Here is a 26801-nt window from a genome sequence, read left to right as displayed (position 1 = left end):
ATGTTGGTGATTTGGGGTTTTTTCCTTTATTTTTTCTGATCAAATTAAACAAAGGTTTATCTATTTTGTGAGCTCTTTTCTTAAAACTCACTCTTACTTTTATTTATTAGATTAAGAGTTTTCTTGGTTTCTATTTTATTAATCTCTCCTTTGAGTTTCAAAATTTCTAATTTGTTATTTAATTGGGGGATTTAATTTATTCTTCATCTAGCCTTTTTAGTTGCATGACTAATTCATTGATCTCTTCTTTATCTATTTTATTTATATAGCTATTTATAGATATACAATTTCCCCTAAGAACTGCTTTGGCTGCATCCCATAGCTTTTGGTATGTTGGCTCATTATTGTCATTTTCTTGGCTGAAATTATGCATTGTTTCTCTGATTTGTTGTTTGACCCACTCATTCTTTAGACTTTTTTTACTTATTTAATTTCAAATTGGTTCAATTAAATTCAAATTGAATATAATTTTTTATTTCATTGCAGTCTGAAAAGGAAGCATTTACTATTTCTGCCTTTTTGCATTTGATTATGAGGGGTTTTTTGCCTTAATGCATGGTCCATTTTTGTGAAGGTGCCATGTACTACTGAGAATAAGATGTATTCCTTTCTGTTTCTACTCAGTTTCTCCAGAAGCCTATCATATCTAGGTTTTCTAGGATCCTATTAAGTTCCCTAGTTTCTTTTTTATTTATTTTGTGGTTACATTAGTCTGATTCTGAGAGGAGAAGATTAATGTCCTCCATTACAATAGTTTTGCTGTCTGTTTCTTCCTGTAACTGACTTAAAATCTTCTCAGGAATTTGCCTGCACTACCACTTGGTGCATACACATTTAGTACTGTTACTACTTCATTATTTATGGTACTCTTTATCAAGATGTACTTTCCTTTCTTATCTCTTTTAATAAGATCTGTTTTTATTTTTGCTTTATCTGAGATAATTTTTTTTACTTCAACTGAAGCATAATAATTTTTTTCAGCTTTTTACCTTTACTCTGTATGTATCTCTTTCTGTCAAATGTGTTTCTTGTAAACAACATCTTGTAGGATTATGTTTTTTTTTTATTTACAAGTTATATGCATGGGTAGTTTTACAGCATTGACAATTGATAAACCTTTTGTTCCAATTTTTCCCGTCCTTCCCCTTACCCCCTCTTCCAGATGGCAGGTTAACCAATACATGTTAAATATGTTAAAGTATAAATTAAATACAATATAAGTATATATGTCCAAACAGTTATTTTGCTGTACAAAAAGAATCGGACTCTGAAATAGTGCACAATTAGCCTGTGAAGGAAATCAAAAATGCAGGCAGACAAAAATATAGGGATTGGGAATTCTATGTAATGGTTCTTAGTCATCTCCCAGAGTTCTTTCTCTGGGTGTAGCTGGTTCAATTCATTACTGCTCCATTGGAACTGATTTGGTTCATCTCATTGATGAAGATGGCCAAGGATTCTGTTTTTTAATCCTCTCTGCCATTTGTTTATGTTTTATAGGAGAGTTCATCCCATTCACATTAACAGCTCTGTACTTCCCTCCATCCTATTTTTCCTCCTGTTTATACTTTTGATCTCTTTCTACCATATCTTTAGTTGTGTTTTTTTTTACTCATCTCTCCCACTACCTGATCTCTTATCATCCCCGCATTCTCTTAGAAGTCTTTTTAACCTACTCCACCCACTATTTTATCTTCTATCAACCCCTCCCCATTTTTCTTACCTTTTTTCTCTAGTGTTTCTGCCCTCCCTTCTTCCTGCCCCTCCCTTTTCTTTCCCCTTTACTCTCCTACATCTTTGTAGGGTTAGAGAAATTTCTATGCCCAACTGAATGATTAAATTATTCCCTCTTAAATCTAAAACTATTGAGAGCAAGCTTCAGACAATCATCATCCCTCTCCCTTCTTTCCCTCAAGTGTAATACATCTTTTGCACCTCTTCATGTGAACTAATTATCCCATTATATCTCCCCTTTCTTCTTTTTCCAGTGCAGACCTTTTCCCTTTCCTTAATGTCTTTTTCTTTGATGTGAACACATCAGGGACCATTCACCACCACACCCTTAGTCCATATGTTGTTTCTCTCTGTCTGTCCCAATGACAAATACAGTTTGCAAGAGTTACAGATATTGTTTTCCTATCTAGAGATGCAAACAGATTAACCTTTAAATATATATTTTCTCCCTTTTATTGTTCTCTTGTGTCCTGCGTTTGTAGCTTAAATTTTCTGTTTAGTTCTAGTTTTTTCAAGAGAAATGACAGAAAGTCTTTTACTTCATTGAAGCTCCATCTCCTCCTTTGAAAGATGATGCTGAATCTCCCTGGGTAGTTAATTCTTTTGTAATCCCAGGTCCTTTGACTTCTAGAATATGGTATTCGAGGCCCTCTGATCCTTTATTGTAGAAGCTGCCAGATCCTGAGTAATCCTGACTGTAATTCCTTGATGTTTGAATTGTTTTTGTCTGGCAGCTTATGATATTTTTTCCCCTTTGGGATTATACTTTAAAGTTTTGCAACTTAGTCCTTGGGGTTTTCATGGTGGGATCTCTTTCCAGAGGTGATGGATGGATTCTTTTAATGAGTATTTCCTGATCTGTTCCTAGAATATTGGGGCAGTCCTTGTAGAGCCTCTTTTTTTTGGTCATTGTCTTTAGGTAGGCCAATAATTTTTAAATTGTTTCTTCTGAATCTATTTTCCAGGTTAGCTGTTTTGGCAGTGAGTTATCTCACGTTTTCTTCAATCTTTTCATTGTTTTTACTTTACTTGACTGATTCTTGATGTCTTACAAAGTCATTAGCTTCCATTTGCCCTGTTCTAGTTTTTATTGTGTGATTTTTTTTCAATTATCTTTTGTCTATCCTTTTGCATTTAGTTTATTCTGTTTAAGTAGTTGTTTTCTTCAGTTTTTTCTTCCTTTTCCAAACTGTTATTCTTATGAATACCTCTCATTTCTCTTCTCATTTTTTTCTTCCAATTCTCTTATTTGCCTTTTGAAGATTTTTATGAGCATTTCCAAGAAGCTTCTTTGGTCTTGAGACCAATTTATCTCACTCTTTGAGATTTCCTCTGTGGACAATTTGTTCTCATATGAGTTTGTGTTTTGGTCTGCCTATCACCACAGTAGCTTTCTATGGTCAAGGTTTTTTTTTTTGTTTCTTGCTCATTTCTTTCCTTTTATTTTAGTATTTCCTCTTTTTAAAGTGGAACTCTGCTCCTAGGGTAAAGGTGGTGTTGTCCCAAGCTTCCTGTGCAGCTCTGAAACTTGGCTTTGAGGACAGGGGTCCCTTGTGTTTGTAGGGTATAGCTTGGCTCTTGGCTCTTACCAGAAACAACCTAGTTTTCCAGAGTTTGTCTTCTGAGCTGGTACTGGAAGCTGCCCCACTGATTTGTTCCTCTACTGATCCAGGATAGAGCGTCTTAATTGCTTATTTGCTGTGATCAAGACTCTCTCACTGGCTTTCCCAGAGTCTGTATGACCTGGGATGAACACCCCTTTCATCCCAGTGAGACTGACCTTTATTGACATTTCTTCAGTATATCTTGATCTAGGGAGTATTTCATTCTGTCAGAGTGTTCAGAGGTTTGGTTTTATGTTCAGGGTAAACACTCAAGTTGAAACAAATTGTGATAGATTTATCAACCCTACTCTGCCCCTACCTATATACCTATATTCCTACCCTATAGGAAAGAGCTAGAGGAAAAGTACCTGTATTCTGTCTGAACAGATTTCAGTAACCCAACTTCTGCATTGCCCAGACCACCCTGGTTCTAGATTCTCGAGGTCAGCGACCTCTTATACACTTTTTAAAGGAGTCATCTCTCCATCATCTTGTGTTACTTCTGCTACTTGCTCACACAGGTTCAAAGGTAGAAGAATAAATTTGGGAATTAACGTTGCCCAATTTCATCAGGGGCAAAAGGTGTTTTTCCTCAATCACTCTCTCCATAAAGTTCATTTCCATCTTTCTGGGTATCAGTCATTCTTGCAAACAAATCAAAAGATATTGTACTTTTATATGTTTAACAAAGGGGTTAAAAACCCCTTTGAAATTCTTATTTTGAAGACTTTCAAACACAATTTTACATTTTCTAAATGGGCAGAATGGAGGGGTTTATTGTTGTTTTGGTGACGGTTTGACATTGGGAATCCCTAATACCCCCTCCCTAATTTTCAGGGCTTACCATATTGACGTCAATGTTTGACTTAGCTTAGTGTGTAGTTTTAAACTCCTGAGCTCAAGTGATCTCTTGTTATTCCTGTCCCTGCTAGAATTGTAGGAATGAACTACTTTGTCCAGCAAAAGAGATTTTCATTGTTGTTGTTTTAATAGGTAAAGTACTCAAATTGTTTATTTTGACAAAAACTCAGTTTGAAAGTGTCTTGTTAATTGTGATGGCTTCCTACTTTCACTAGCTAATATTTCAAGATGCAATAAGCCCTTCATCATTAATAATAGTAGATGGAAATACATATTTCAAATATGTTTTCTGATAATTTCATTTTTTTAAACTAACTTCTTGTGAATCCCATTATTGTTTTTCTCTCAATGTGACTAAAAGCCAGTTCATGCCAAAAGTTGGAGAGGTGTCAGCTCTGTTATTTTCTTATTCTTCCCTTGTTCTCACATTATTAACATTGTCTTTGATCCACAATTTCATTTCAAACATTTTGTGAGACTTATTTTAGTTAAAACTAGAAAATGTTATATATAAATACACATTACCTGGATGAGCTCTTACAAGATGAAGCTTAGGTAGTTTGCTCTTTTTCACCTGTAAAACAAAGACAGCATCACCTGAAGAGCTGAGAAGTACACAGAAATCTGTCCCAGAATTCTTCATATTCATTCTTATGCTTGTTTTTCAAAATTTGATTTTGATCTCACTTGCCTACATTCTTCCTTTTGAAATACTTTGTTCATTGATTATTTTCTTCTTTATTATTGTCATCTTCTACCAACCCACAAGTTGTTGCTGTGTGTTGCTATTGTGGATTCTTAAAAGAAAACAAAACAACCCACAGGACTTGATTTTTATCTTACAGACTTCTAAGGTCCTCATTACTGCTCTGCCCTTGACTTTAACCACCTTGCCAAGTGATTCCACCACCCATTCCATGTTGTCTTTAGTTCCTTGATCAAATTGTACTTGGCTCTGCCAGAGTTCCTATAAGCCAGCTCTTGGAAGAACATGTAGAGGAAAACTAGAACCAGCCCCATTCCTCAATTGTTGCTGTCCAGGTAGAGCAGCTCCTGACAGAAACTAGCCTCTCTGGGAAGAGAAAGGTTCAAGAGTCCTTATGTTTTAAGGTAAAAATGAATATTAATGGATGTTATAATATTTTATTTTTATAACCCAATATTTTATATTTCCTGAAATTTGATGCATCCCATTTGGTAATTATTTATTTAGAAAACAGAATTTACCATTTGTTTCACTGAAGTGACTGATTAATTCCATCAGAATGATTCCCCCCCTCAAAAAAAAATTGCTTTCAGAGAAATTGTGAATATTGTTATTCTGGAGCAGGTGACATCTAGCCTTCATTTTTCCTGAGAGTTCATTGTGGTGTGGTTTGTACAAATGTCTTTCTAGGCATTAAATTGCTATGAATGTCAAAAGTCAGTCAAAGTAAGAAAAGCTGGGCTGTTCTCACCCATGCATCAATTGTTCTGGTGGGCTTGCCTTTGTCGTGGCAATATCCTTGGGCTAATCAGCTATATAGGGAACCTTGCCATTTTCATTTGCACTAGATGCCTAGTAGTGTCCAGATGGATTGAATTGTGCCTTAATTGTTTTGTATCTGTGCAATATCTCACAAGGCAGTCCACAAATTGTCTGCAATTCTTTTTGCCAGTTCTAATTTTGTTCCTTCTCTAACTTCTATCCTGTCCTAACAGCTGGTAATCTTTCTCACTATCCCACTTTTCATGGTACCATTCAATTAAAACAAGATTTCTGGGAAGTCTAGTGTAAAGAGAGGGTTATGGTTTGAATTTTGATTCAAGCCCCATCTCATTTGTAAACTTTTTGTTACAGCCTAGAAATCTTCTCTAAGGAAGAGCCTGCACAGTCTACTCCTGATCAGTTGACTTTGTTCAAGTCATTTAATCTCTCTCAGACTTAACCTTCCCTTCCCTCCTTATCCCGATATCTTTTCAATTTCTCTTTATGTGCTGTCTTCCTGCATTAAATTATAAATAAGCTCCTTTCTTTTTCATATTTATATCTCCTCTGCTTGGCACATAGTAAGTGCTTAATATATGTTTATATCTTCATCATAAAATAAATTAGCTAAATGACATTGGAAGTCCTTTTAAACTTTGAAGTTGTGGGTGAGCATGTGCAAGTACTTAAGTGTATTTTTGATAATCTATGTGGTGAAGCCTCTGGACACCTCAGAATAATGTTTTTTTAAAAAAAATTAATTAAAAATACAGGATTGCAAAAGAAACTGAATATATTTAAATATACTTTTCAACATAATTAATGTGGTTGGTTTGGTTGTGGTGGTTGTTTTTGTTTTTTTTTTGTTTTTTTTTTTCCCAGAAAGTACCAAAATGACATTATTTGTTGGAATCAAGGTATGGTGTATCTGGTTGTTACTGATCAGACAACATGAGCTCAGAATGCTCTACCACAGATTAGTCACAAATAGTCCACATGAACATCGGGGGTGTAGATGTCTCTAAATTTGCACATCTCACATTTCTTTTGAGCCACTTCAAGTCTTCTTTCTTCAAAGAATTCAGCACCTTCTTTGATGAGGGCACACCATACTGGACAATCTTGTACCAGTGTCTGCCATGTCTTGTACTCAGGTCCAATGTTCTTCAGAGAGACCTTAAGAGTATCTCAGTAAAACGGTCTTTTAGGCAAATGTATATATGGCAGTTGAACAATATGGCCAGCCCATCAGAGTTACTCTCTCTGCAGTAGAGTTTAATATTTGGCAATTCAGCTTGTGAAAGGTCATCCGTGTCTGGTACTTTATTTTGCCAGTTTATTTTTAAAATCTTCCTTTAAAATTTTTAAAATTTAAAATCCTCCTTTATTTTAAAATAAAATATTTTAAAAATCAATTCAAATTGAAGTGGTTCAGTTTCCTGACATGGTGCTGATATACTATTCAGGTTTCACAGGCATACAATAATGAAGTCAGCCTAACAACTTTGTTAGACCTTCAGTCTGATAGTTATTCTAATACCTCTTCTTTCCACATTTTTCTTTGAAGTCTCCCAAATTCCGATGTGTATATCAAGTTTATCATCTCTGTTTACATTCCTGGAAAGTATACTGATAAGGTAAGTGAACTTATCCACAGCATTCAAAACTTTCACAAGTTCATAGAACCCATAACCCACAGATAAAAAGATCTTGCTCTTGCTCTATGATCCTATACTTTTCAACAAATATTCAGCATCTATTAGGTAATGCAAAAGGTGTTGGATTTGAAGTCTGAAGCTCTCATGTTTGATTTTCTCTGATAAGGAATTCCACATAGGGAAATTCTCTTCACCTATTCAAATTAGCAACTCATATGCAACTTACTTATGGCTGGAAAAGAGAGAGTTTCAGGGATGTGAATATATTGTCATAAAATATATATCAAAGGCAGAATATGATCTCAATTTTTTCTTCCTCAAGACTGGGTTCACTGCATTTCCTCTGTTACTGATCATTAATTCTTTACTTGGGACTCTTTTAAAATATCCATATTTTACAGGGATCCAAGGATATAAATAGAGAAGAAAATGTTCTCCTGGCTAGAAGAGGGTGAGGAAAGAATTGGAAACACGGGAGTTTAGAGGAGGATGGAGTGAAGTATGACAGAACAAGACTGAACTGAGCTGTGCAGTAGAGCCCAGTACAGATGCCAGGCAATTAGAACATGGAAAATGGCATTGGACACCTGAGATTGGGCAAGGGAAAAGAATAGAGGAAAAATGAACACGGTGATGGAGGTACACTCAAACAAATATCACCTACTCCACAAACCTCCTTCTTGCCAATCCCATCACTTTCAGAATTTTTCTGCCAGCCCTGAAATGACCTTACTCCATCCCCAAAGGTTTGCCCAAGTACTATGGCCCTATCTTGAATCCACAGATGCTGGGAGCCACTCCTCTTGACAAATGATAGGAACTGGAGCTGAACCAAAACAATTTTGTGGTTGGCTTTCTAATTCGGTTCAACCAAATTCTGTTTTGAATTAGGATCCCTTCGTTTTCTTCTCAAGGGAACTGACTGTAAACAACCCGAAAGTTAAATGAAAGTCATAAGTTGAGTGATCAGGCTGATTAAGGGCAGGCAGCTGATTTCCCAGGGGGCAATGAGGTACAATGGGGGAAGAACACAATCATCGAGTCCTCTCAGGTCTGACTCCTCAAGGGTACCTTTCAGAAATGAGGAGTGGAAAGGAGAGAACACTATTCTCGGTTTTCTTCTAGACTCTGCCTCTATAAAACCATGTGGAGAATGGGGTCCCCAGGTGAGCATGTTTCCCAAGAGTCTTTTGGGTGGGATGCAAATGAAGAGAGGAGCCAGAACAAGAGTCAAGTGAAAAAGGGAAGGTGTCATATCCCTCCCCATACACACACACACACACACACACATACAACACACACACATGCACACACACACAATGTCCAAGTCCCCATCCCTATGTTTATTATACGTATTCAACAGCAACTAAACTCCCTTTCTACACATATATAAGGAAGATCATGATATTGAGGGCAGGAGGCTCTGAGAGGGAAGCAAATGATCTGAGTTCAAATTGGATCTGCCCCTCTTCCTAGGTGTGTGAACTTGTTCAAATTGATTCCTTTCTCCAAGTCCCAATTTCCTCCTATATGAAGTGAAAGGAGTAGAAATTTTTTCAGATCTCATGAAACTAGGAAAATTTAGTTCAACCAACATTTAATAAGCTTCTTTTGTGAGGGATGGCCCTGGGGAAAGTGGAAACATATAGGATAAGGCTATGGGAATGGCAGCAAAATCTGTTATTGAAACCCTGTCATTCTGAGATAGACCCATAAATCCACTAGTCCCTAAAGTCAGCAGACACCTCGAGGTACCTATTCTGGGGAAGGCAAAGGCTTGACTAGAAGACAATTGTGCACCATGATCTCTATCAAGACTGTCCAATTTCTGGCAGTCTTAGACCTGTATTGACCTATGGCAGCAGATCAGAACCAAGTCTCTGGGTTTGTGCTAACTTCCAGGAAGGCCTTTTTCCATAGTGCCTCCAACAGGATAAGTTAAATCCGCGGCATCTTGGATGAAGAAACTTTTAATGGATGGAATTAAATCAAGTTGAAACACATTCTCTACTGCCAGCTACTCATGTGGTAATCTCTACCTTAGTTCCCTGGGCTTCATGTAATCTAGTATTTTTTAATGATCCTGTGCACTTCTGTTACATACAAATTTAAAAAGTGTATCTTCAATTTAAATTGGTAGTAACAAAATTGCTTCATCCCTTTGCAAAATCCATTCTGCTCTCTTTGTCAGCCTGACATTTAAAGATCTGAATGAGTAAATACAACTCTTTAAGCACTGACAATAAGTGGTCAGGTCAAAATCTAGTTGAATGAATAAATATTTCTTAAGCACCTAGTGTGTTATGGGCACATTGGTAAATGCTAGGTATACAAAGACAAAACACAATCTCAAGAAGTTCACAGTCTCACAGTGAAGACAGCATGCAAGCAACTACATATAAACAAGATATAGACAGAATAAATCAGAATTAAAGTAAACGGCAATTTGTATAAATATTCAAGTTTTGACTTTATACCACCCACATTTCTTCTTTTAACTGAGGAAGCAAGAAGTAGTGGAGATGATAATCATCATAAAACATTTATGGTGCTTTAAGATTTGTAGATCATATTGCACAGTTCATCTCATTTATCTTCATTGTAACCTTGTGAGGTAGGCGTTATTTTATTCCTATGTTACTCAAGAAAAACTGAGATGGGGGTGATTATATGACTTATGCAGAGTCAGAATCACGTATCTGTTAATTATTTGAGGTAGGAATCAAATTTGGCACACTATATATTATACCAAAACTTCTTAAACTGTAGGTTGCAATCTCATATGGAGCTGAATAATTAAATGTGGGGGTTTCTGAAAATTTTGACAACAATAAAATGTATTAAATATTTCAAAATTTAAGGCTTTATGTATCATCAGTATGCAAATGTGTTTTCATCTTTAATAAATGGTAAAATTATAGATCTACCAAAGAATTATTTTAAAATAAATTTATGATTTATTAGCAGTGAACATTTGATTTGTATTACTATTTTATATCCCTATATACCTGAATCATATAAAAATTTGTTGGGCAAAGAGGCGTTGTGAGTGGAAAAAGTTTAAAAAGCTATGTTTAAAAAGCAATGTTGGAGGGGATGTGGGAAAACTGGGACACTGATGGATTGTTGGTGGAATTGTGAATGCATCCAACCATTCTGAGAGCAGTTTGGAACTATGCCCAAAAAGTTATCAAACTGTGCATACCCTTTGATCCAGCAGTGTTACTACTGGGCTTATACCCCAAAGAGATGCTAAAGAAGGGAAAGGGACCGCTATGTGCCAAAATGTTTGTGGCAGCCCTGTTTGTAGTGGCTAGAAACTGGAAAATTAATGGCTGCCCATCAATTGGAGAATGGCTGAATAAATTGTGGTATACGAATGTTATGGAATATTATTGTTCTTGTAAGAAACAATCAGCAGGATGAATACAGAGAGGCCTGGAGAGATTTACGTGAACTGATGCTAACTGAAAGGAGAAGAACCAGGAGATCATTATACACAGCAACAACAATTATACACAACAACAACAAAGTATGAGGATGTACTCTGATGGAAGCGGATTTCTTCAACAAAGAGAAGATCTAACTCAGTTTCAATTGATCAAGGATGGACAGAAGCAGCTACCTCCAAAGAAAGAACACTGGGAAATGAATGTAAAATGTTTGCATTTTTGTTTTTCTTCCCAGGTTATTTTTACCTTCTGAATCCAATTCTTCCTGTGCAACAAGAGAACTGTTCACTTCTGCACACACATATATTGTATCTAGGATATACTTTAACATGTTTAACATGTATGAGACTTCTTGCCATCTAGGGGAAGGGGTGGAGGGAAGGAGGGGAAAAGTTGGAACAGAAGTGAGTGCAAGGGACAATGTTACAAAAATTACCCATGCATATGTTCTGTCAATTAAAAACTATAATTAAAAAAAGATATGTGTGTTATACCATGCAGCTACCTAGAAGTCACCACAGTCCCCATTCCCATACTTATATGGCTTTAGGCAAATTGTCCAATGTTTCTGGGCCTCAGTTTATTTAACTGCAATATAAGAGAATTGAATTTCAAGTTTACTTGGTAGAGAATCATAAACTCTTAGAGCTAAAAACTGATCTATTCCAATCCTACATTTTACAGATGAGAAAAAAAATGAGGCTTGTAGTCATTTGCTAGTTGGAAGTTATGATAGCTGTATTTTGCTGATAATACTCTGCCTAAATGAAAAGGAATTTGACTCCATGACAGAAATAAAACCAAGAACACACAAGATTAAGCAATTGCCCCAGCTATTTGGTGAAAAATATTAAAATATGAATACACAGCATTGTTTATCCACGCATCTTCCAGCTTTCCCCCCCTCTCCCAGACATTTACTTGTTAAAGAAGGAGACTATCAATACTTGGGGCATATTGTCCTTGAGCTTCCTTCCCAAGGAAACCCACTCACTGGTATCCAAAATAAATGCTTTGACTTGGTCCAGTGTAGTTAATGAGAGGGCAGGAGTAAGGGGGAACGAAGGGACTCTGAGAACTGAAAATACAGGGAGAATTTTGTTTCATTTGGCCATCACCACAGCATGTCCTGCCCAAATCTCCATACCCAAAGGGTTTCTTTAATTAGGATAATCTTCTAAAATGCTGGAAACCAGATATGAAATTGGAGTCTTTCAAAGGATCCACCATTTAAATGGCAAACAAGGGCATGTGACTGATAATGGGCCAAATTTTCTTCTGAGGTAAATCTGTGGGAAAATTTAAGCAACCAGTGTCCATAAATTCCCTCAAATTCAAACTCACCTGCAATATTGTCTTATCCTTTGTTCCCTTTACCTCAATGGCCAATGGAAATGATTTGTTTTGGAAAAAAGCAAATTGCTCTTCTGAAATACTTTTTTTTCCAATGAGTTTTAAAAAAATACCCAACAATTTTTACTGAAACCAACAATATAGTATAGGACACAGTTTGCAGTCCTTGGACATGGGTCCACAATCTGACACTGCTATGCCCTGTGAAACCTTAAACAAATATGGCCACAGCATGAAACCAAAGGACAGTAAGCTCTGTACCTTAAGTCATGACTGGTAAGTCCTGCCCCCTTTCAACTTTAAGTGGTTCAGAGTGAGTTTATCTGTTTTCCAAACATGGCTGTTCAGGCCCTGGACAGGGCATCTGTTGTTGAAAAGAGCCAAGCCTATCACAATTGATCATCACATAATCTTGTTGCTATGTACAATGTTCTCTTCATTCCATTCACTTCATTCCACTCCACTTCAGTTCATGTCTCTCCTAGCCTTACTGAAATCAGCCTGCTTTTCATTTCTTATGGAACAGTAATTGCACATATATCATAATTTATTCAGCCATTCTACAAATGATGGGCATCCACTCCATTTCCAGTTTCTTGCCACTACAAAAAAAGGGCTGCTACAAACATTTTTGCACATGTGGATCATTTTATTATTTTCATAATCTCTTTTGAATACAGACCCAATAGAGATACTGCTGGATCAAAGGATATGCACATTTTGATAACCCTTTGGGCATAGTTTCAAATTGTTTTCCAGAAGGGTTGGATCTGTTCACGACTCCATCAACAATATATTAGTGTCCCAGTTTTCTCACAACCACTCCAACATTTATCATCTTTTCCTGTCATCTTGACCAATCTGAGAGGTGTCACTCTATTTCTAGTCATAACTCTCCAACCTCAACCTTATGTTTTATTCTTCACATTCCCTCAGTTCACCTCTCTTAGTCAAATGCCAAATACTGGCCTTTGTGTTTCCCTAATCACTTTCCTTGTCTCTACTCTTATCACTACTGGCTAACTTCAGGCTTTCCTCACCTCCTCCTAGATTATTGAAGTAACCTTCTAATTAGACTCCTTTCTTCAAGTGTCTCCTCTCTCCTGTAACTTTCACAGTGTGATTTTTCTAAAGGCCAAATCTGACCATCTTACACTCCTACTCAATAAACTCCAGTGGTTCTCTATTGACTCTGTAATCAAGTCAGCTCATCTTATTATTATTTTTAATCCCTTCACCCAGAATGGAAAATGAGTGAATAAAAAGACTAAGGAATCCCTCTCTTGTGGAACAATAAGGGGATCTAGCTTCAGACTTATACAGATTGGGTTTAGTCAGGTGTTTTTACCTATCCCAGATTAGAACTCCAGGACAATCTATAAGATGAAACATATTTTTTCCCTTAGATGTTCCCAAGTAGATTAACAGAACTCTTTTTTTAGAAAGGTACTTAGATTTTAAAAGATCTGGCATGGGACAGATATTTATTTCCTCCCCTAAAAAAGAAATGCTTAAAATACAGCAGACTTATAAACACTCATTAACAATCGACTCAAAACATGAAACAATCACATAACGCCTATTGTACATTCCATTGAGATTGATATATAAAATATGAAAACAAAACATTTTGTAGGACTACTGAGCATACTTTCAAATCTACACTTCAGCTTTGTACTTTCTGAGAAGTTTTCCCAAAGTCTTCTGTCAAACTGAAGAATGGTTTTTGTCTCATTCTTTGTTGGTGGTCATCTCTTCTGAGAATATTGTTATTGGAAACTAATATTGATATTAGTGAAATGACCCTGAATTGCATTTCTAAGGAAACTAGGGACTCTAAGAGAGGCAGAAGTGAATTTGGGGAATGAAAACAGTAGAATCCTAGGACTTTAGCTCTGAAACTGGAACTTAGGGATCATCTAGTCTGATCCTCCTTTCACTAATAAAGCTTAACAGGGTGAAGTCATTTGCCCAAGGTCACACCCTGACTAAGTAAATGAAAGTGCTTTTGGCTCTTGATTCACACCATCTAGGCTAAGTCCAGCCCAACCTTCTTTCCACTACCTCATCTTGTCTTCTTCAGCACCATTAGTCACTGACTAACAATTTAAATCTTAGAAACAAATTTAGAAACTTTACGAGAGTATCGTATTATTCCTATTGCACTATGTAACATCTCTCTCAATATAGTACTTTGGGGAAGGAAGGTTTCTTAGAGATGATGTCTTGTATAATCAACTTGTATTTCAGACATAAAAATTAAGTAATCACTAAAATGAGTGAACAAACCAAAGCAAAAATGTTGGTAATATAGGAACATGAGATCATTAAGTTATGGCTTTAAGGCTCTTTAGAGTGTTCTCCCTAACTTTACAGATGAAAAACTAAAGATAAAAGAAGCAACTTATTTTGGCCAAGACCATGGTTATGCTAAGTGATTGAGCTAGAATTAGAATTCAAATCAAGTCAATGAAGATTCATTAAAGCCTACTATGTGCTATGCATCGTACTAAGCTCTAGGGACACACAAAAAAGCCATCCTCCCATTAAAAATTCAACATTTCTTTCCACTATCCTTATATAGTATGAATGAAAAGAAAAAAAGGCAAAAATGTCAGAAGAAAAATATCCTAAGATAACATTAATAATTATATCAGAATCAAGTTTGAATTTTTTCAAAGCACAATAAATGGATCATTGACACTTTGCCTGATTTAAAGAAAGAAGAAAAATTAGCTAACAAAATCCCACAAGTTATAAGTATTAATTCCTTACTTTATGGAAGGAGAAACTAAAGCACAGAAAATGACAAAATGACTTGCCTGGAATGATGATAATTTATTATTGTTATTCAGTTTTTTTCAATTATGTCTGACTCTGTGACCTGATTTGGGGTTTTCTCACCAAAGATACTAGAGTGGTTTTCCATTTCCTTCTTCAGTTCATTTTATGATGAGAAAACTGAGAAAAACAGGGTTAAGTGACTTATCCAAGTTTATACAGACAAAGCTCTGCCTGGATTTGAATTCAAGTCTTGCTGACTCCAAACTACATGCTCTATTCACTGAGCTACCTACCTGCTACTCAGAAGAGTTCTGCTGTTCAGTTGTGACAAACTCTTCATGAACATTTAGGATTTTCTTAGCAGAGATACTGGAGTTCTTTGCTTTTTCCTCCTCCATGTCATTTTACCGAAATTCCTGGATGACGGTTTACCTCTGTGCAAACATTAGAGGTCTACAAAATACATTGCTTAGAAGACCCCCACAGAGTAAACAGAGCTATTGTTATTCCTCCTTTATAAATGAGGAAACTGAGGCACCGAGAGATGAAGTAGCTCATGGCCACATACTTAATAAGCTTTTGACATTGACTTTTAGATCCATACTAATCCATATCCATCATTCAATCCTCTATTCCATTATAGAATCTCACAATTTCAGTCAAGCAATGGAAGAGTCAGGTTCTGAACTGGGCAAATGATGAGTTCTCAAGAAACATTGGATTGATGATCCTTGACTAGTAACATGTGCTCTCTTTGTTCAGTGGTCCTGCCAAGTTTGGCATTGGGTCCCACACCAAACAATGCCAGAGAATCATTTGGCCCAACTCCAGAAGGGCATCCTTTTGGCCAGATTTTTTCCTTCCTCTCATCTAACTTCATTGTGAGCTCCATTTCAATTTGACTGCCATTTTGAAAATATATAGATCACTGTTTGGGTACTGAGCATAGATCAATAAAAAATAAGAGAAATATAAAGGCAACTAAATAGTGCAGTAGATAGAGTGAATAAGACTAGGTTAAAAAACAGCTTCAGACATTTGCTACCTCTGTGACTCCTGGCAAATCAATTCATTTTTTTGTTTCCCTTAGTTTCCTCAATTGCAAAGTAAGGACAATAATACTATCTACTTCCCATGATTAATGTAAGCATCAAATGGGATAATAATTGTAAGATTCTTAATACTACAGCTAGCACATTTAAGCATTATATAAATATTAGTTTATTGTAAAATATAATACCTGCCCTCATAAGGTTTACAATCTGGTATGCCTGCTGTAGGATTTTAGTCTCCTAAATTACTTGCAAACCAGTGTATGCTTGTTGTGAGGACTATTGTTTAGTCTCCTTGACACTACACTTTCCCTTCTGGCCCTTCTAATAGTCCTTCTCCAGCCATGCATGTCAGTGTCCAGGGCTCTGGTTACATCATTCCCCATTCTTGTTCCCAGGCTTCCCTTAGCTTAGATGTTTATTAAGGGCTGGCAGGTGGACAATATTTATAGAAAAGAGATTAAAAGTGTAAAATGTAGGCATTCCTAATTTATTGAGGAGGGGGTGGCTCTCTTTTTCCTGAGACAAACACTGTCTCAGGATGTCCAGATCTTTCAGGCCCCAACTCCCACATTGGTGGGCCTCTTGTTCTCCGTTTTTCTATTTCCTTAAATATGCTGGCTACTGTCTACTCTTCCTACACCCCCCATTTTTTAAACAATGATTATTCCCCCTCCCCAGTCATGTGCCTGGCCCCTAAAGGTCAATAAGACTTCACGGATAGAGCCATTCGGTTGAGGGACGAGCCAGCGGCTTGTGAATGAAGATGCCTTTGTGAACTCCCAGAGACCTGCTGAGCGTTCTTTCAAAACTACCAGTGGGACAAGAAGCTTGGGAAAGCAAAGGCCTCTTCGGGAAACTGAAAACTCAGGCGTCCTGCCAACAAACCTGGCCTTGCAATGGAGTTTGTCAGAATTGTGGCCAAGAAGCAACCCTCTAGGAAATAAATGGGCTGTATGTGTGTCAGGGGGGGAAGAGCAGGAGGAGGAGAAGGAGAAAGGAGTAGGAAGAGGAGGAGGAAGAAGAGGAAGAAGAGGAGAAGGAGGAGGAAAAGAAGGAGGAGGAGGAAAAGGAGGAGGCGGAGGGCTGGGAAAAGAGAGGAACCCTATGAATGGGGGTCTGCCCAACTCCTTGTGTGGGAGCCTGCTGCTGCCTGGGGTTAAGTCAACAGTCTAATATAAAGGTGCCGTAAAATAAATCATAGGGGAAAATGGTCTGAAGCTTCCAGCGGAGGAATTCAGCACCTAGGTCAGGAATGTACTCCTAGCTTTTCATAGACAAGTGTGTCGGTGCCAGTGAATGAAAAGGAACAGTTTGCTAGATAATACTTGGGGAAAGACATTGTAAGAAACATAAGATCCTTAGAAAACTCAAACTCCCATCCATGACATGTAGAATGTGGCCCACATAATGAAAGTAAGGTTGAATATGTGTCCATGCTGTTTATAATCCAATATTTCATCTAGTTATGAGTGATGTCTGAATTTCAGGAGGACCAGAAAGGTCTTCCTATTCCCTCTTCTGCCCCTCCAAATCTCTCCCATCTGCTAAATGATGACTAAATTCTGTTCTTGGATTTTGATTTCTTTGAAATTATATTTTCCCAGTTTTAATGTATAAAATAGAAATCCTAGTGTTAGCATTTAAAATAAAAATTCCTCTAGAATAGGGATTCTTAATCTTTTACCAAGTTATCAACCTCTTTGGAAATTAATGAAGCCGATGTACTTCTTTAAAGAATAGTTTTAAATGCATAAAAGTTAGTTATCTTGAAATACAGTTATAGAAATATTTATGTTTTTTTAAGTTCACTGAAGTCTTAGGAAATTAATTATGAAAGGTTTAACAAAATAAATTAAAATACAAAACAACATAGATAATGATAATTTGTGGTTTTCTAAGTCATTGTTAGCCTTTAGGAACCCATTTCTGTTTGTTTAATACCATTTCTCTAGAAAATATGACACATTAAGTCTTTTATCTTTTTATGAAAGATTAAACAGAATCTATGTTGAGAATGGTCATTGAGGTGAGAGAGTTATGAAGATGTTATATACCCAACGCTGGTGGGGTCTCCAACAGAAATAAGAAAATTGCTCAGGATACCTAGGGACTTAGGAAGATCCCATTCTATAGTATCCTATGGTGTGTCAAGTAAGCTCTGATTTTACAATATAAAGTCTATAGATTGTACTCTGTCTAGACCTAAAAACAAAAGGCCAGGTTTGGATATAAGCTCACTGAGCATTATATGATGTAAACATATGATAATTATGGTATTTTTATAACCTCTTATGCCTAAAAAGTTTCTTCCATATCATCTTTTAAAATTTTATTATTTAATTTTGAATTTAATGATCTACCCTTAAAAAAGAACAAAATAGAAGAGAAAAAAGAGGATTATACATAAAACTACAAATCCCTCTTATATATAGCTGGCTTTAAAAAATGTAAAAAATTCTACATGTAACTTTCAAGACTGCCCCGATTAGTACACATTTCTACATCCCTTCCCTCCCCTTCTCCCTCCCTCTTTCCTCTCCTGCCCTTCCCCTCCTCTCTCCTTTCCTCTCCTCCTCTCCCCTTCCTTCCTCTTTCCCTCTTCTCTTGTCTTCTCTCTTCTTTTCTGCTCTTCTGTCTCTCTGTCTCGTTGTGTGTGTCTCTCTTTCTGCCTGTGTCTATCTCTCTCTCTGTCTCTCTCTATGTCTCTGTCTCTGTCTCTCCCCTTTCTCTGTCTCTGTTTCCTCCCTCACTTACCCCACAAATCCAAATCCCTCACTCTCACTCTGACCAACACAGGAGATCTGAACTGACACCCATTTTCTATCTGAGCTGCTTTATGGAGTTTGGTGTTTCCCTCCTCCTGGAGATCCATCATATTGGTGGTGGACTTGGAGTCAAAGTTCCTTATTTCACTTTAGTTCAGAACTCCAGAGCTCAAGAAGATTCACCAGCCTCAGTTCTCCCAGTGGCTGGAATTATGAGCCTATGTCACTGCTCTCCACTCTATACTTTTTTTTTGAAAAATAGGGAGCATAGACGTTGCCATTGTCATATCACATATGAGGAAACAGATGCTCTAAGAAAAGAAATTACTTTCCTCTGTTTTACAAATTGTAGATGTCAGAGGCAGGATTCCATTTCAGATCTTTTGACCTTTATCTCTTGTTCTGTATAAACTGCTTCTGAGATTATTGCTTTTGGAGTCACTATATTCATTTTCTTATTTAATAGGCATAAGTTTTCTGGAGTGTATTTCTCTAATTTCCTCCCTCCCACCATATCCCCCAAAGAGGAAAAACTCACATCCTCTTAGTGACCATTGCCATGAAGCACAGGAAGTGCCTACCTAAGTCTAGTCCAACCCCCAAGGTATGGTCACAGACATGGTTAATTTTTTGGAAATTGTCTTTGCTGTTTGACATTCTTTCACTCAGCCTTTACTTTTCTGACATCCCATTTCATTTTAATATAAGTATCATGGCTTGTAACTTCATAGACTCACAGTTTCTTGGAGTCAAAAGGGGCTCCAGGGACCATTTTGTTTAATCCATACCTGAACTATGAACCCTTATAACAACAAGCAATTATTCAGATTTCACATGAATGCTCCCAGTGACAGGAAAGTCTGCTTTTCAGGGCAATCCATAACATCTTGAGGCAGCTCACTCATTGGGAAATGGATTCTTACATTGATCCAAAATATACTGCCATGCTCTTATACATAACTGTTCATCATCTCTGCTTAGATCTTTGTGCAAGCCATTGGCTTTCATGCCTATAATGCTTTCCCTTCCATATTTTATAAGCTTCCTGTCCAGGTTCTGTTTAGGTGCTGTCTCCTACAGGAAGACCTCCTTGATTGTGCCAGTTATTGCGTGGTCTTCCCATTTTCCCTAGATTGCTTCATATTTGCTTTTTGTAGACTTTGAATTTACTTTTCCTGATACCTTGTATTCCTTCAATCCTCCCCTCACACCTGGACATCTGTACCAAAGTATAAACTCCTTGAGGGCTAGAAATATTTGCTTTTTATCTTTCTATCCCTAGCACTTCATACTGAGCCTTACTCAGAGAAGATGCTTAAGAGGTGTTTATTGAATCAAATGGAATTGAATGTCTCCTTGATGGATTGTAAAAATGAAGGGTTCTGTGAGTTGGAAAATTCATTGACTATGGAGTTTTCTCAATCCAGAGATGAGTTAAAGTTTTTATATGGAGAGACAGAGAGGAAAAAAAGAAAGAGAGAGAAAGAGAGGAAAAGAAAAAAGAGTGAGGAGAGAGAGAGAGAGAGAGAGAGAGAGAGAGAGAGAGAGAGAGGAAAGACAGAGTGACAAAATAGAGACAGAAAGGCACAGAAAGACAGAGAGACAGAGAGAGACAAAAAGAGACAGAGACAGAGAGAGAATTTTTTTATTAATATAATTTCCCATGTCCTTTTAAATCAAAAATTAGGTCTTCCTGACATGAAGAGATTCTGAAAACATTACTGAAATGAGTTCTTTTTTGGGGCTGTTAGCCAAACATGGAAAGTTTCCTCCTCTGGGGATAATGTTTCAGTGTGTTATGAGTGACAGAAAGCAGAGGGTTGTAGCAGAAATTATATACATACTAAACTTGAATGTTGGTTACCCCAGGCATTGTATTCTGGAGCTCAGACAGCTTCTTAGATTTTATTCAATCTGTCTCCATATTTTTCACCTGGGAAAACTAAGACATAAAGAATACTGTGGATATTCAGCTCATCAAGGATGAAGGAAGAAAGAAAAGAAACAACCATTTATTAGAAAACCTATTATGTGCCAGGTATTGTACAAATATTATCTCATGCATATAGCAAGTCTAGTAGGTAAGTATTATTATTATCTCCATTTTAAAACTGAGGAAACAGAGGCAGAGAGAGCTTAATTGACTTGCTCAGTCACATAGTTAATAGATTTGGACTTAGATCTTGACTATAGCCCCAGTGCTCTATTCTTTGTGCTACTTACCTATTGCTTCTATGAGAGCTAAGAAGTCTCATGTTCAATTTGCATTTTTCTTTGAGGTTTTGCATGTAGCTTCATTGTCTTTTTCTGAATGTGTGTTTTGCGCTTCTCTATCACCATAATAACTTTCTATTGTCACATTATTTTGTTGTTGTTTGATCGTTTCCCCAACCTATTTCTTGGCTTTTAACTTTATTTTAAATTGGGCTTTGCCCCTGTGTGGAGGGACTGTTACCCCAAGTTTTAGGGTTAGCTCTGGAGCTCTGAAAGTTTTTGGTTCCTTCTAGGTGGTATGATCTAAGAAGAGGTATGGTTATTCATCTCCTTGCCTGTATTTTGGTTTGTGAGTGACCACAAACACTCTTTTCCACTCTGGAACTGTGAGCGGGATTCCCCCCCCCCCACCGCCTCCAGCTAAGCATTCCTCCTAACTCTGGGAGTATAATCTAGAACCATGTAAGGGCAATACAATAGAATTCTCCCTCCAGTGCTTTAATTCCTTTCTAAGCAGTTGTCTGCCTAGGTTGCCAGCTACCTCCCCTAATCATCAGTGGATTGAGATCTCTAGAAACCACTGCTACCAAAACCTACTGCTGGCTTGTTGGGGAGTAGCCTGTACTGGTGCAATCTACTCTAGACTGAGTTCCAGTCTTACCCCAGTGAGACAAAACTTTCCTACCAAACTTCTAAGTGATTTTAGGCTGGAAAAATGCTTCACCCCAATCTTTCGTTGGTTTTGCTGCTTCAGAATTTGTTTTGGGATATTACTTTAAAGTTGTTGGAGGGGAATTTTGAAGAGTTCGGAGGAGTGGCTGCCTTTATTCTCTTTGCTCTGCCCTTATATTAAAAAAAAGTAGAATCCTCTAAGTTTCCATAAAGTATGGATGGAGAAATATTACAAATTTGGCATGGATACATGAGGGACTTCAAAGATCTAGACATCTGCTAGAGCCTTCTCTCTGTTCAAAGCAGTGCAACTAATAATTTCTTGACTTATTATAATGCTGATTTCTTCTTCCATAGATAGAGAAACAAATGGAGGAGCTTCTAGTATAGATGTTTCAAAACAACAAAAAAAATTTCCAAGATATATAAATGAGAATTTTAGGGAGAAGTTAATACTCTGATTTAGAATTTGTGATAGATTTAACAGAACTCCCAGTGACAGTTGCTGTGAATATTAGCATTGTCAGATTAAATTCTAGAGTTTTATGATAAGATATATAGGAATCCTTGTATTTAAAAAAAATTCTACAGGTGTACAGAATAGGAGGGACGGGAAGCTCTTCTGAATAGCATTCTTATGACTCAAAAGAATCAGTTTCAAAGAGGAGAAAAAAGGGGACATAGCTAAAAAGAATACTATGATTAGTACATAGGGAAACTATCAGCCAAATAATATTTTTAAACAATGCACAAATAGGTAAAGGAATATATAAAGCTTTCCTATAAAAATGAGTTATGATAAATAAGTTACACTACCCTGAAGTGGGCAAAATAAGCTACAGACAAAAAAAAACCAAATATTGTCTTGCTTTTTTCAGCTCTATTGAAAGAAATCAGCACTCAAAAAGAGCAGGATTTCTGCTCAAGGGGAGCGTACGTTGATAGTAGATGACAAAGTGAAGGCACTGTCACACAGACCTTATTTTGCTTCCTTTTTCTTTGCCAAAAAAGAATGATCATTGTGTAACAAAAATTAATGAGGCTCTGATACTTAGGATAAATAAGGATTTAACAGAAAGTATCTTCTTGCCTTGATGATCAAGTTACCAGGTATTCAAATGATCAGTAGACAGCTTTCTCTGCTGAAAGAAAAGGATGCTATGATTGTTAATCCATTGTCAGTGAGTTCTGAGAAATCTCTGAGGCAAGTGGAGAATCAGAAAGTTATTCTAATTTCAGACAAAAGCAAATGTTATCCTAAGTTTCATAAGAAATAGAAAATAGAGTTATGTGAAATACAACTTCCCTCTGGCTTCTGGAAAACTTCTAGAATATTATGAAGGAGATTGTTATTGAACATCTTGAATATTATTTCATGGCTTCATCAAGGAACAGGTCATAAAGAGTAAACTTTACTTATTTTTACAAGATTACCAAGCTGATAAATCGAGAGGATATTGAAGATGTTTGGGGATAAAGAAGACATTTGGATTTATAGTAGAACCTGTTTGAATGCCCAGACCAGGGATATGCTAGTGAGTCCCAAAAGTAAATTTTTAGTATGAGAATTCATACCTCAGAATCACTAAATACTAAAGTTATGATTTCATTATTTTGTTGATTGTCTGGATTTAAGAAAGTGATGCAGAAAATGTTAGTAAGGCAGATTATACTTAAGAATGTGTCATGCTTGTATGGGTATGTAAATACACACATATTTTTATATTATATATAATGTATGTATATATGTATGTGAATGCATGTGTATGCATATGTGTGTATATATTTTTCAGAGAAATCATTTTAAAAATTTACCAAAAACCTTTTAGTCTAGACTCATAGTCCCCATATGCTGTTAAATATCAATTTATAAGGATATGTCTAGCACAGTGTCACATGACTCTGTGCTTATCCCTGTGTTATTGACTATTTTTATCAGGAGTTTAGATAAAAGTATAAGTGGACTTCTTATATAATTCATAGATGTCATGAAGCTTAGAAGAATGACTAACTTTGGGGATGACAAACCAGGATCTAGAACATTGAGCCAAATCTAATACAAAGAATTTAGAGATTAAAATCTTATACTTGGATTAAAAAAATCAAATTCAGAAGGAGAGTGAGGGAGTCATGACCAGGTAGCAATCTCTCCCAACTTCATCTATTCTGATATCAATTTTTTCCCCTATGGAAGTTAGAGGCATGGATGGGGTGTGAAATGTTGTCTCTGAACCTTCTCCTTCCCCTTGAGAGCTTTATAATGGTGTGTCAGTATACTCCATTTCCATGTTTTCTTCTCCAGGAGATATAGATTGCAGTTGTAGTTTACATCTTCAAATCTAAATCTAAGATCTTTCTCTCCATTGAGGAGATACAGGTTTTACTCAATTTTACAAAAATAATTTCACTAAGTCTTTTATATATTTTTCTTGTGCACAAGACAGAGAAATACTGACAAGACTCCACAGGGGAAGGGCCACTAGAAAGGGTCCCACAATCTGTGCATGTTAGTGAGGAAAAGGAGTGATCTGCTTTGACCCCCTTGATTTCAGGTATTATGAGAGCCTGCAGGTGTCTTGAAAACAGAGTTAATTCATTTTAGTGCTCTGCATTCAGGAATGATCAACAGCAACCTCAGAGAAACAGAGACGTGATTCCAAAAACTGTTTGTATTGAAACTAACTTCTGTGGCTCCTTCCCATGCCTTACTGTGTGGTTTGGGAATCTATAATTAAATATTTCAGTTAAACCAAGTCTGAAGTATGTAACCAGAGATGCTTATCCCACCCCTACATAATTAGAAGTGCTAAATGTGCCTTCTTGGGCTTTTGGAAAGGAGAGAAATTATTCATTATTTGCTTGGAGTTCAATTCACCCAATCTTCATTAAATTCTTACTGTGTGAGGTACCATAGTGGCCACTGAGAATTTAAAGAATTTGGGAAAAACACAGTCTCTGCTTTCATCTAGCACACCTTATTGGGAGATGTAGCTTGTGAGCAAACAATTTTTAAAACACAAAAATATAGAAATACATTAGAAAGAAATTAATAAGATGCCATGTGAGGTCTGAGGGAAAGTACATCACTTACCAGAAGGATCAGGGAAGGCTTCATTGAGGTGGTGGCAATAGATTTCTATTTGCTCAAGGGACAGAAATTAGATTATGATCTTGGTCTTATTATTTCAAAGACCCCTTTGAAACCCAAATCCCTTTTGTGCTCAATAAGCTCTATTGTCCTTATTTTCTTTTGTGGCTTAGAGAGGGTCAGGGTTAAAGATTGAGGGTCCTCTGGGGACTTTACATAACTCCTCTGGCAAGCTTCACCTCAATATTGAGGATCACTGGATCTCAATGTGAAAAGAAACCTCAAAAGCCATTTCATCATTCAAATTCAGTTCTGTACCATCCTTCCTCCTCCCAGAATGATCCCTTATTCCCAGTGCCTTCAGTCTGTTCTTACCCAGGCCCTCACCAACTTCCCATTGCTAAGCTATTGACTCCTTCCATATATTGTCTGGGATGCTTCATAAGTAACAAACTTGATTTCATCTTAAATCTTTTCTCCTTCTGTGCTCTGGCTCTCACTGACAGCTGGCTCTTTCCTAAGGACAGTTTCCCTGATGTACTTTTCCAGTACTGGATGCACTTTTACTCTTTTCTCCTCTTCCCCCTCCAAAATAGTTGAAATGGATTTTCCTTCTCTCAGCATCACTCTCCTTTCATGTTCACTCAATCCATATCTACAATTCAGTCAAAATCTGGTAGACATTATCTACCTAACTGTAGGGCACTCTTCTTCTTTTCTCAATGAATGCAGTGACTGGTCCCTCCTTCTTGTCCTCATGCTTCAATATACATTATTGCTCACAGTTTCTCAATTTACTTATTTTCTATGATTTAATCCTCAAATTATCTCAGTTACACAGAGATATTTATACCTTTCATCTTATCCTAACTCCCAAATAAGCCACTTCCATATTACTGAACTTTGAAATCCCCCTATCTGATCACAATATTTTCATCTCTTCTTCTGCCTTGAAACCCCAAACTTTGCTTTTTGTGCTTACTCAGTTCTTTCCCAGACTGTCATCCCTACACTAATTATACTTTTCCCTTCCCCATCTTGACAGCTTGGTGAACCAGTTCAACTCACATTGTGTTCTTCTCTTGAGTCAAAAACCCCCTTATTATATTACTAATCTTGCCCTGTCAAGTGTCAGTCTTGAATTACTCCTACTTGGGTTGTGCTATCTTTGTTCCTACTCACATGCTACTGAATGAAGCAGGAAAAAAATCATGAATATGTAGACTCGATCTACTACAAATTTATGTTATAGCATATAAATTAGGCTTTCATTGCAGGAAGACAATCATTTAATGCCTTCCTAATTAATTTACAATCACACCCAACAAAGTAGTTCTTTTGTCTATAGACTATATATATATAGACAACTATAGTTGTCTATGGACAACTATAGACAAAGTTGTCTATAACTAATGTTCAACCAATTTTTCCTTTCATAACATCTCTCATATTTTCACATATCTCTACATTAGAGATTCTTAATCTATTTTGTGTATCATAAACAATTTTGGCAATCTGATGAAGAAAGCTTTCATATCCCATAATACTTGCTCCCATCTAACTGCCTTCAACTGTTTATCACATGTAATTATCTCAAGGCCCTATATTATCCTAGTTGCTCAAGTTTGCCACTCTCCAAACAGATAAGAAATGATGTCATTTCCTCAATATCTGATGGCTTTGTCTTATTCATTTTTTTTTCCATTTAGCATGAAAGAATGCTAATTAGCAGTCATCAAGACCATTTGGTATTGGCTAAGAAATAGAGTAGTTGATTGTTGGTACAGGTTAGACATACAGGACAAAATAATTAATAATTATAGTAATCTAGTGTTTGACAAACCAAAATACCCCAGCTTTGGGGATAAAAACTCACTATTTGACAAAAACTGTTGGGAAAATTGGAAACTAGTATGGCAGAAACTATGCATTTACCCACACCATGCCAAGATAAGGTCAAAATGAATTCATGATTTAGACATAAAGAGTGATATTATAAGCAAATTGGAAGAACATAGGATGGTTGACCTCTCAGAACTAAGAATCCTTTGTTTCAAGTTCTGGCCCATAACATAGAACCAGGAGATCATTGT

General features: G+C 36.7%; 1 long non-coding RNA gene across 1 annotated transcript in view; it reads right to left on the bottom strand.

Moving 5' to 3' along the window:
* Positions 1 to 12532, bottom strand: part of LOC116421928 — a 43392-nt gene extending 30860 nt beyond the window's left edge. Inside the window, exons 1-2 of the long non-coding RNA XR_004232522.1 lie at positions 12392 to 12532; positions 4725 to 4773 (exon numbers count right to left, since the gene is read on the bottom strand). This is a non-coding gene — a long non-coding RNA (uncharacterized LOC116421928). The remainder of the gene's footprint in view (positions 1 to 4724; positions 4774 to 12391) is intronic.
* Positions 12533 to 26801: the final 14269 nt, after the last annotated feature.

This window comes from Sarcophilus harrisii, chromosome 2 (assembly GCF_902635505.1).
Source record: "Sarcophilus harrisii chromosome 2, mSarHar1.11, whole genome shotgun sequence".
NCBI lineage: Eukaryota > Metazoa > Chordata > Mammalia > Dasyuromorphia > Dasyuridae > Sarcophilus > Sarcophilus harrisii.
This window is presented reverse-complemented; position numbering and strand designations above follow the sequence as displayed.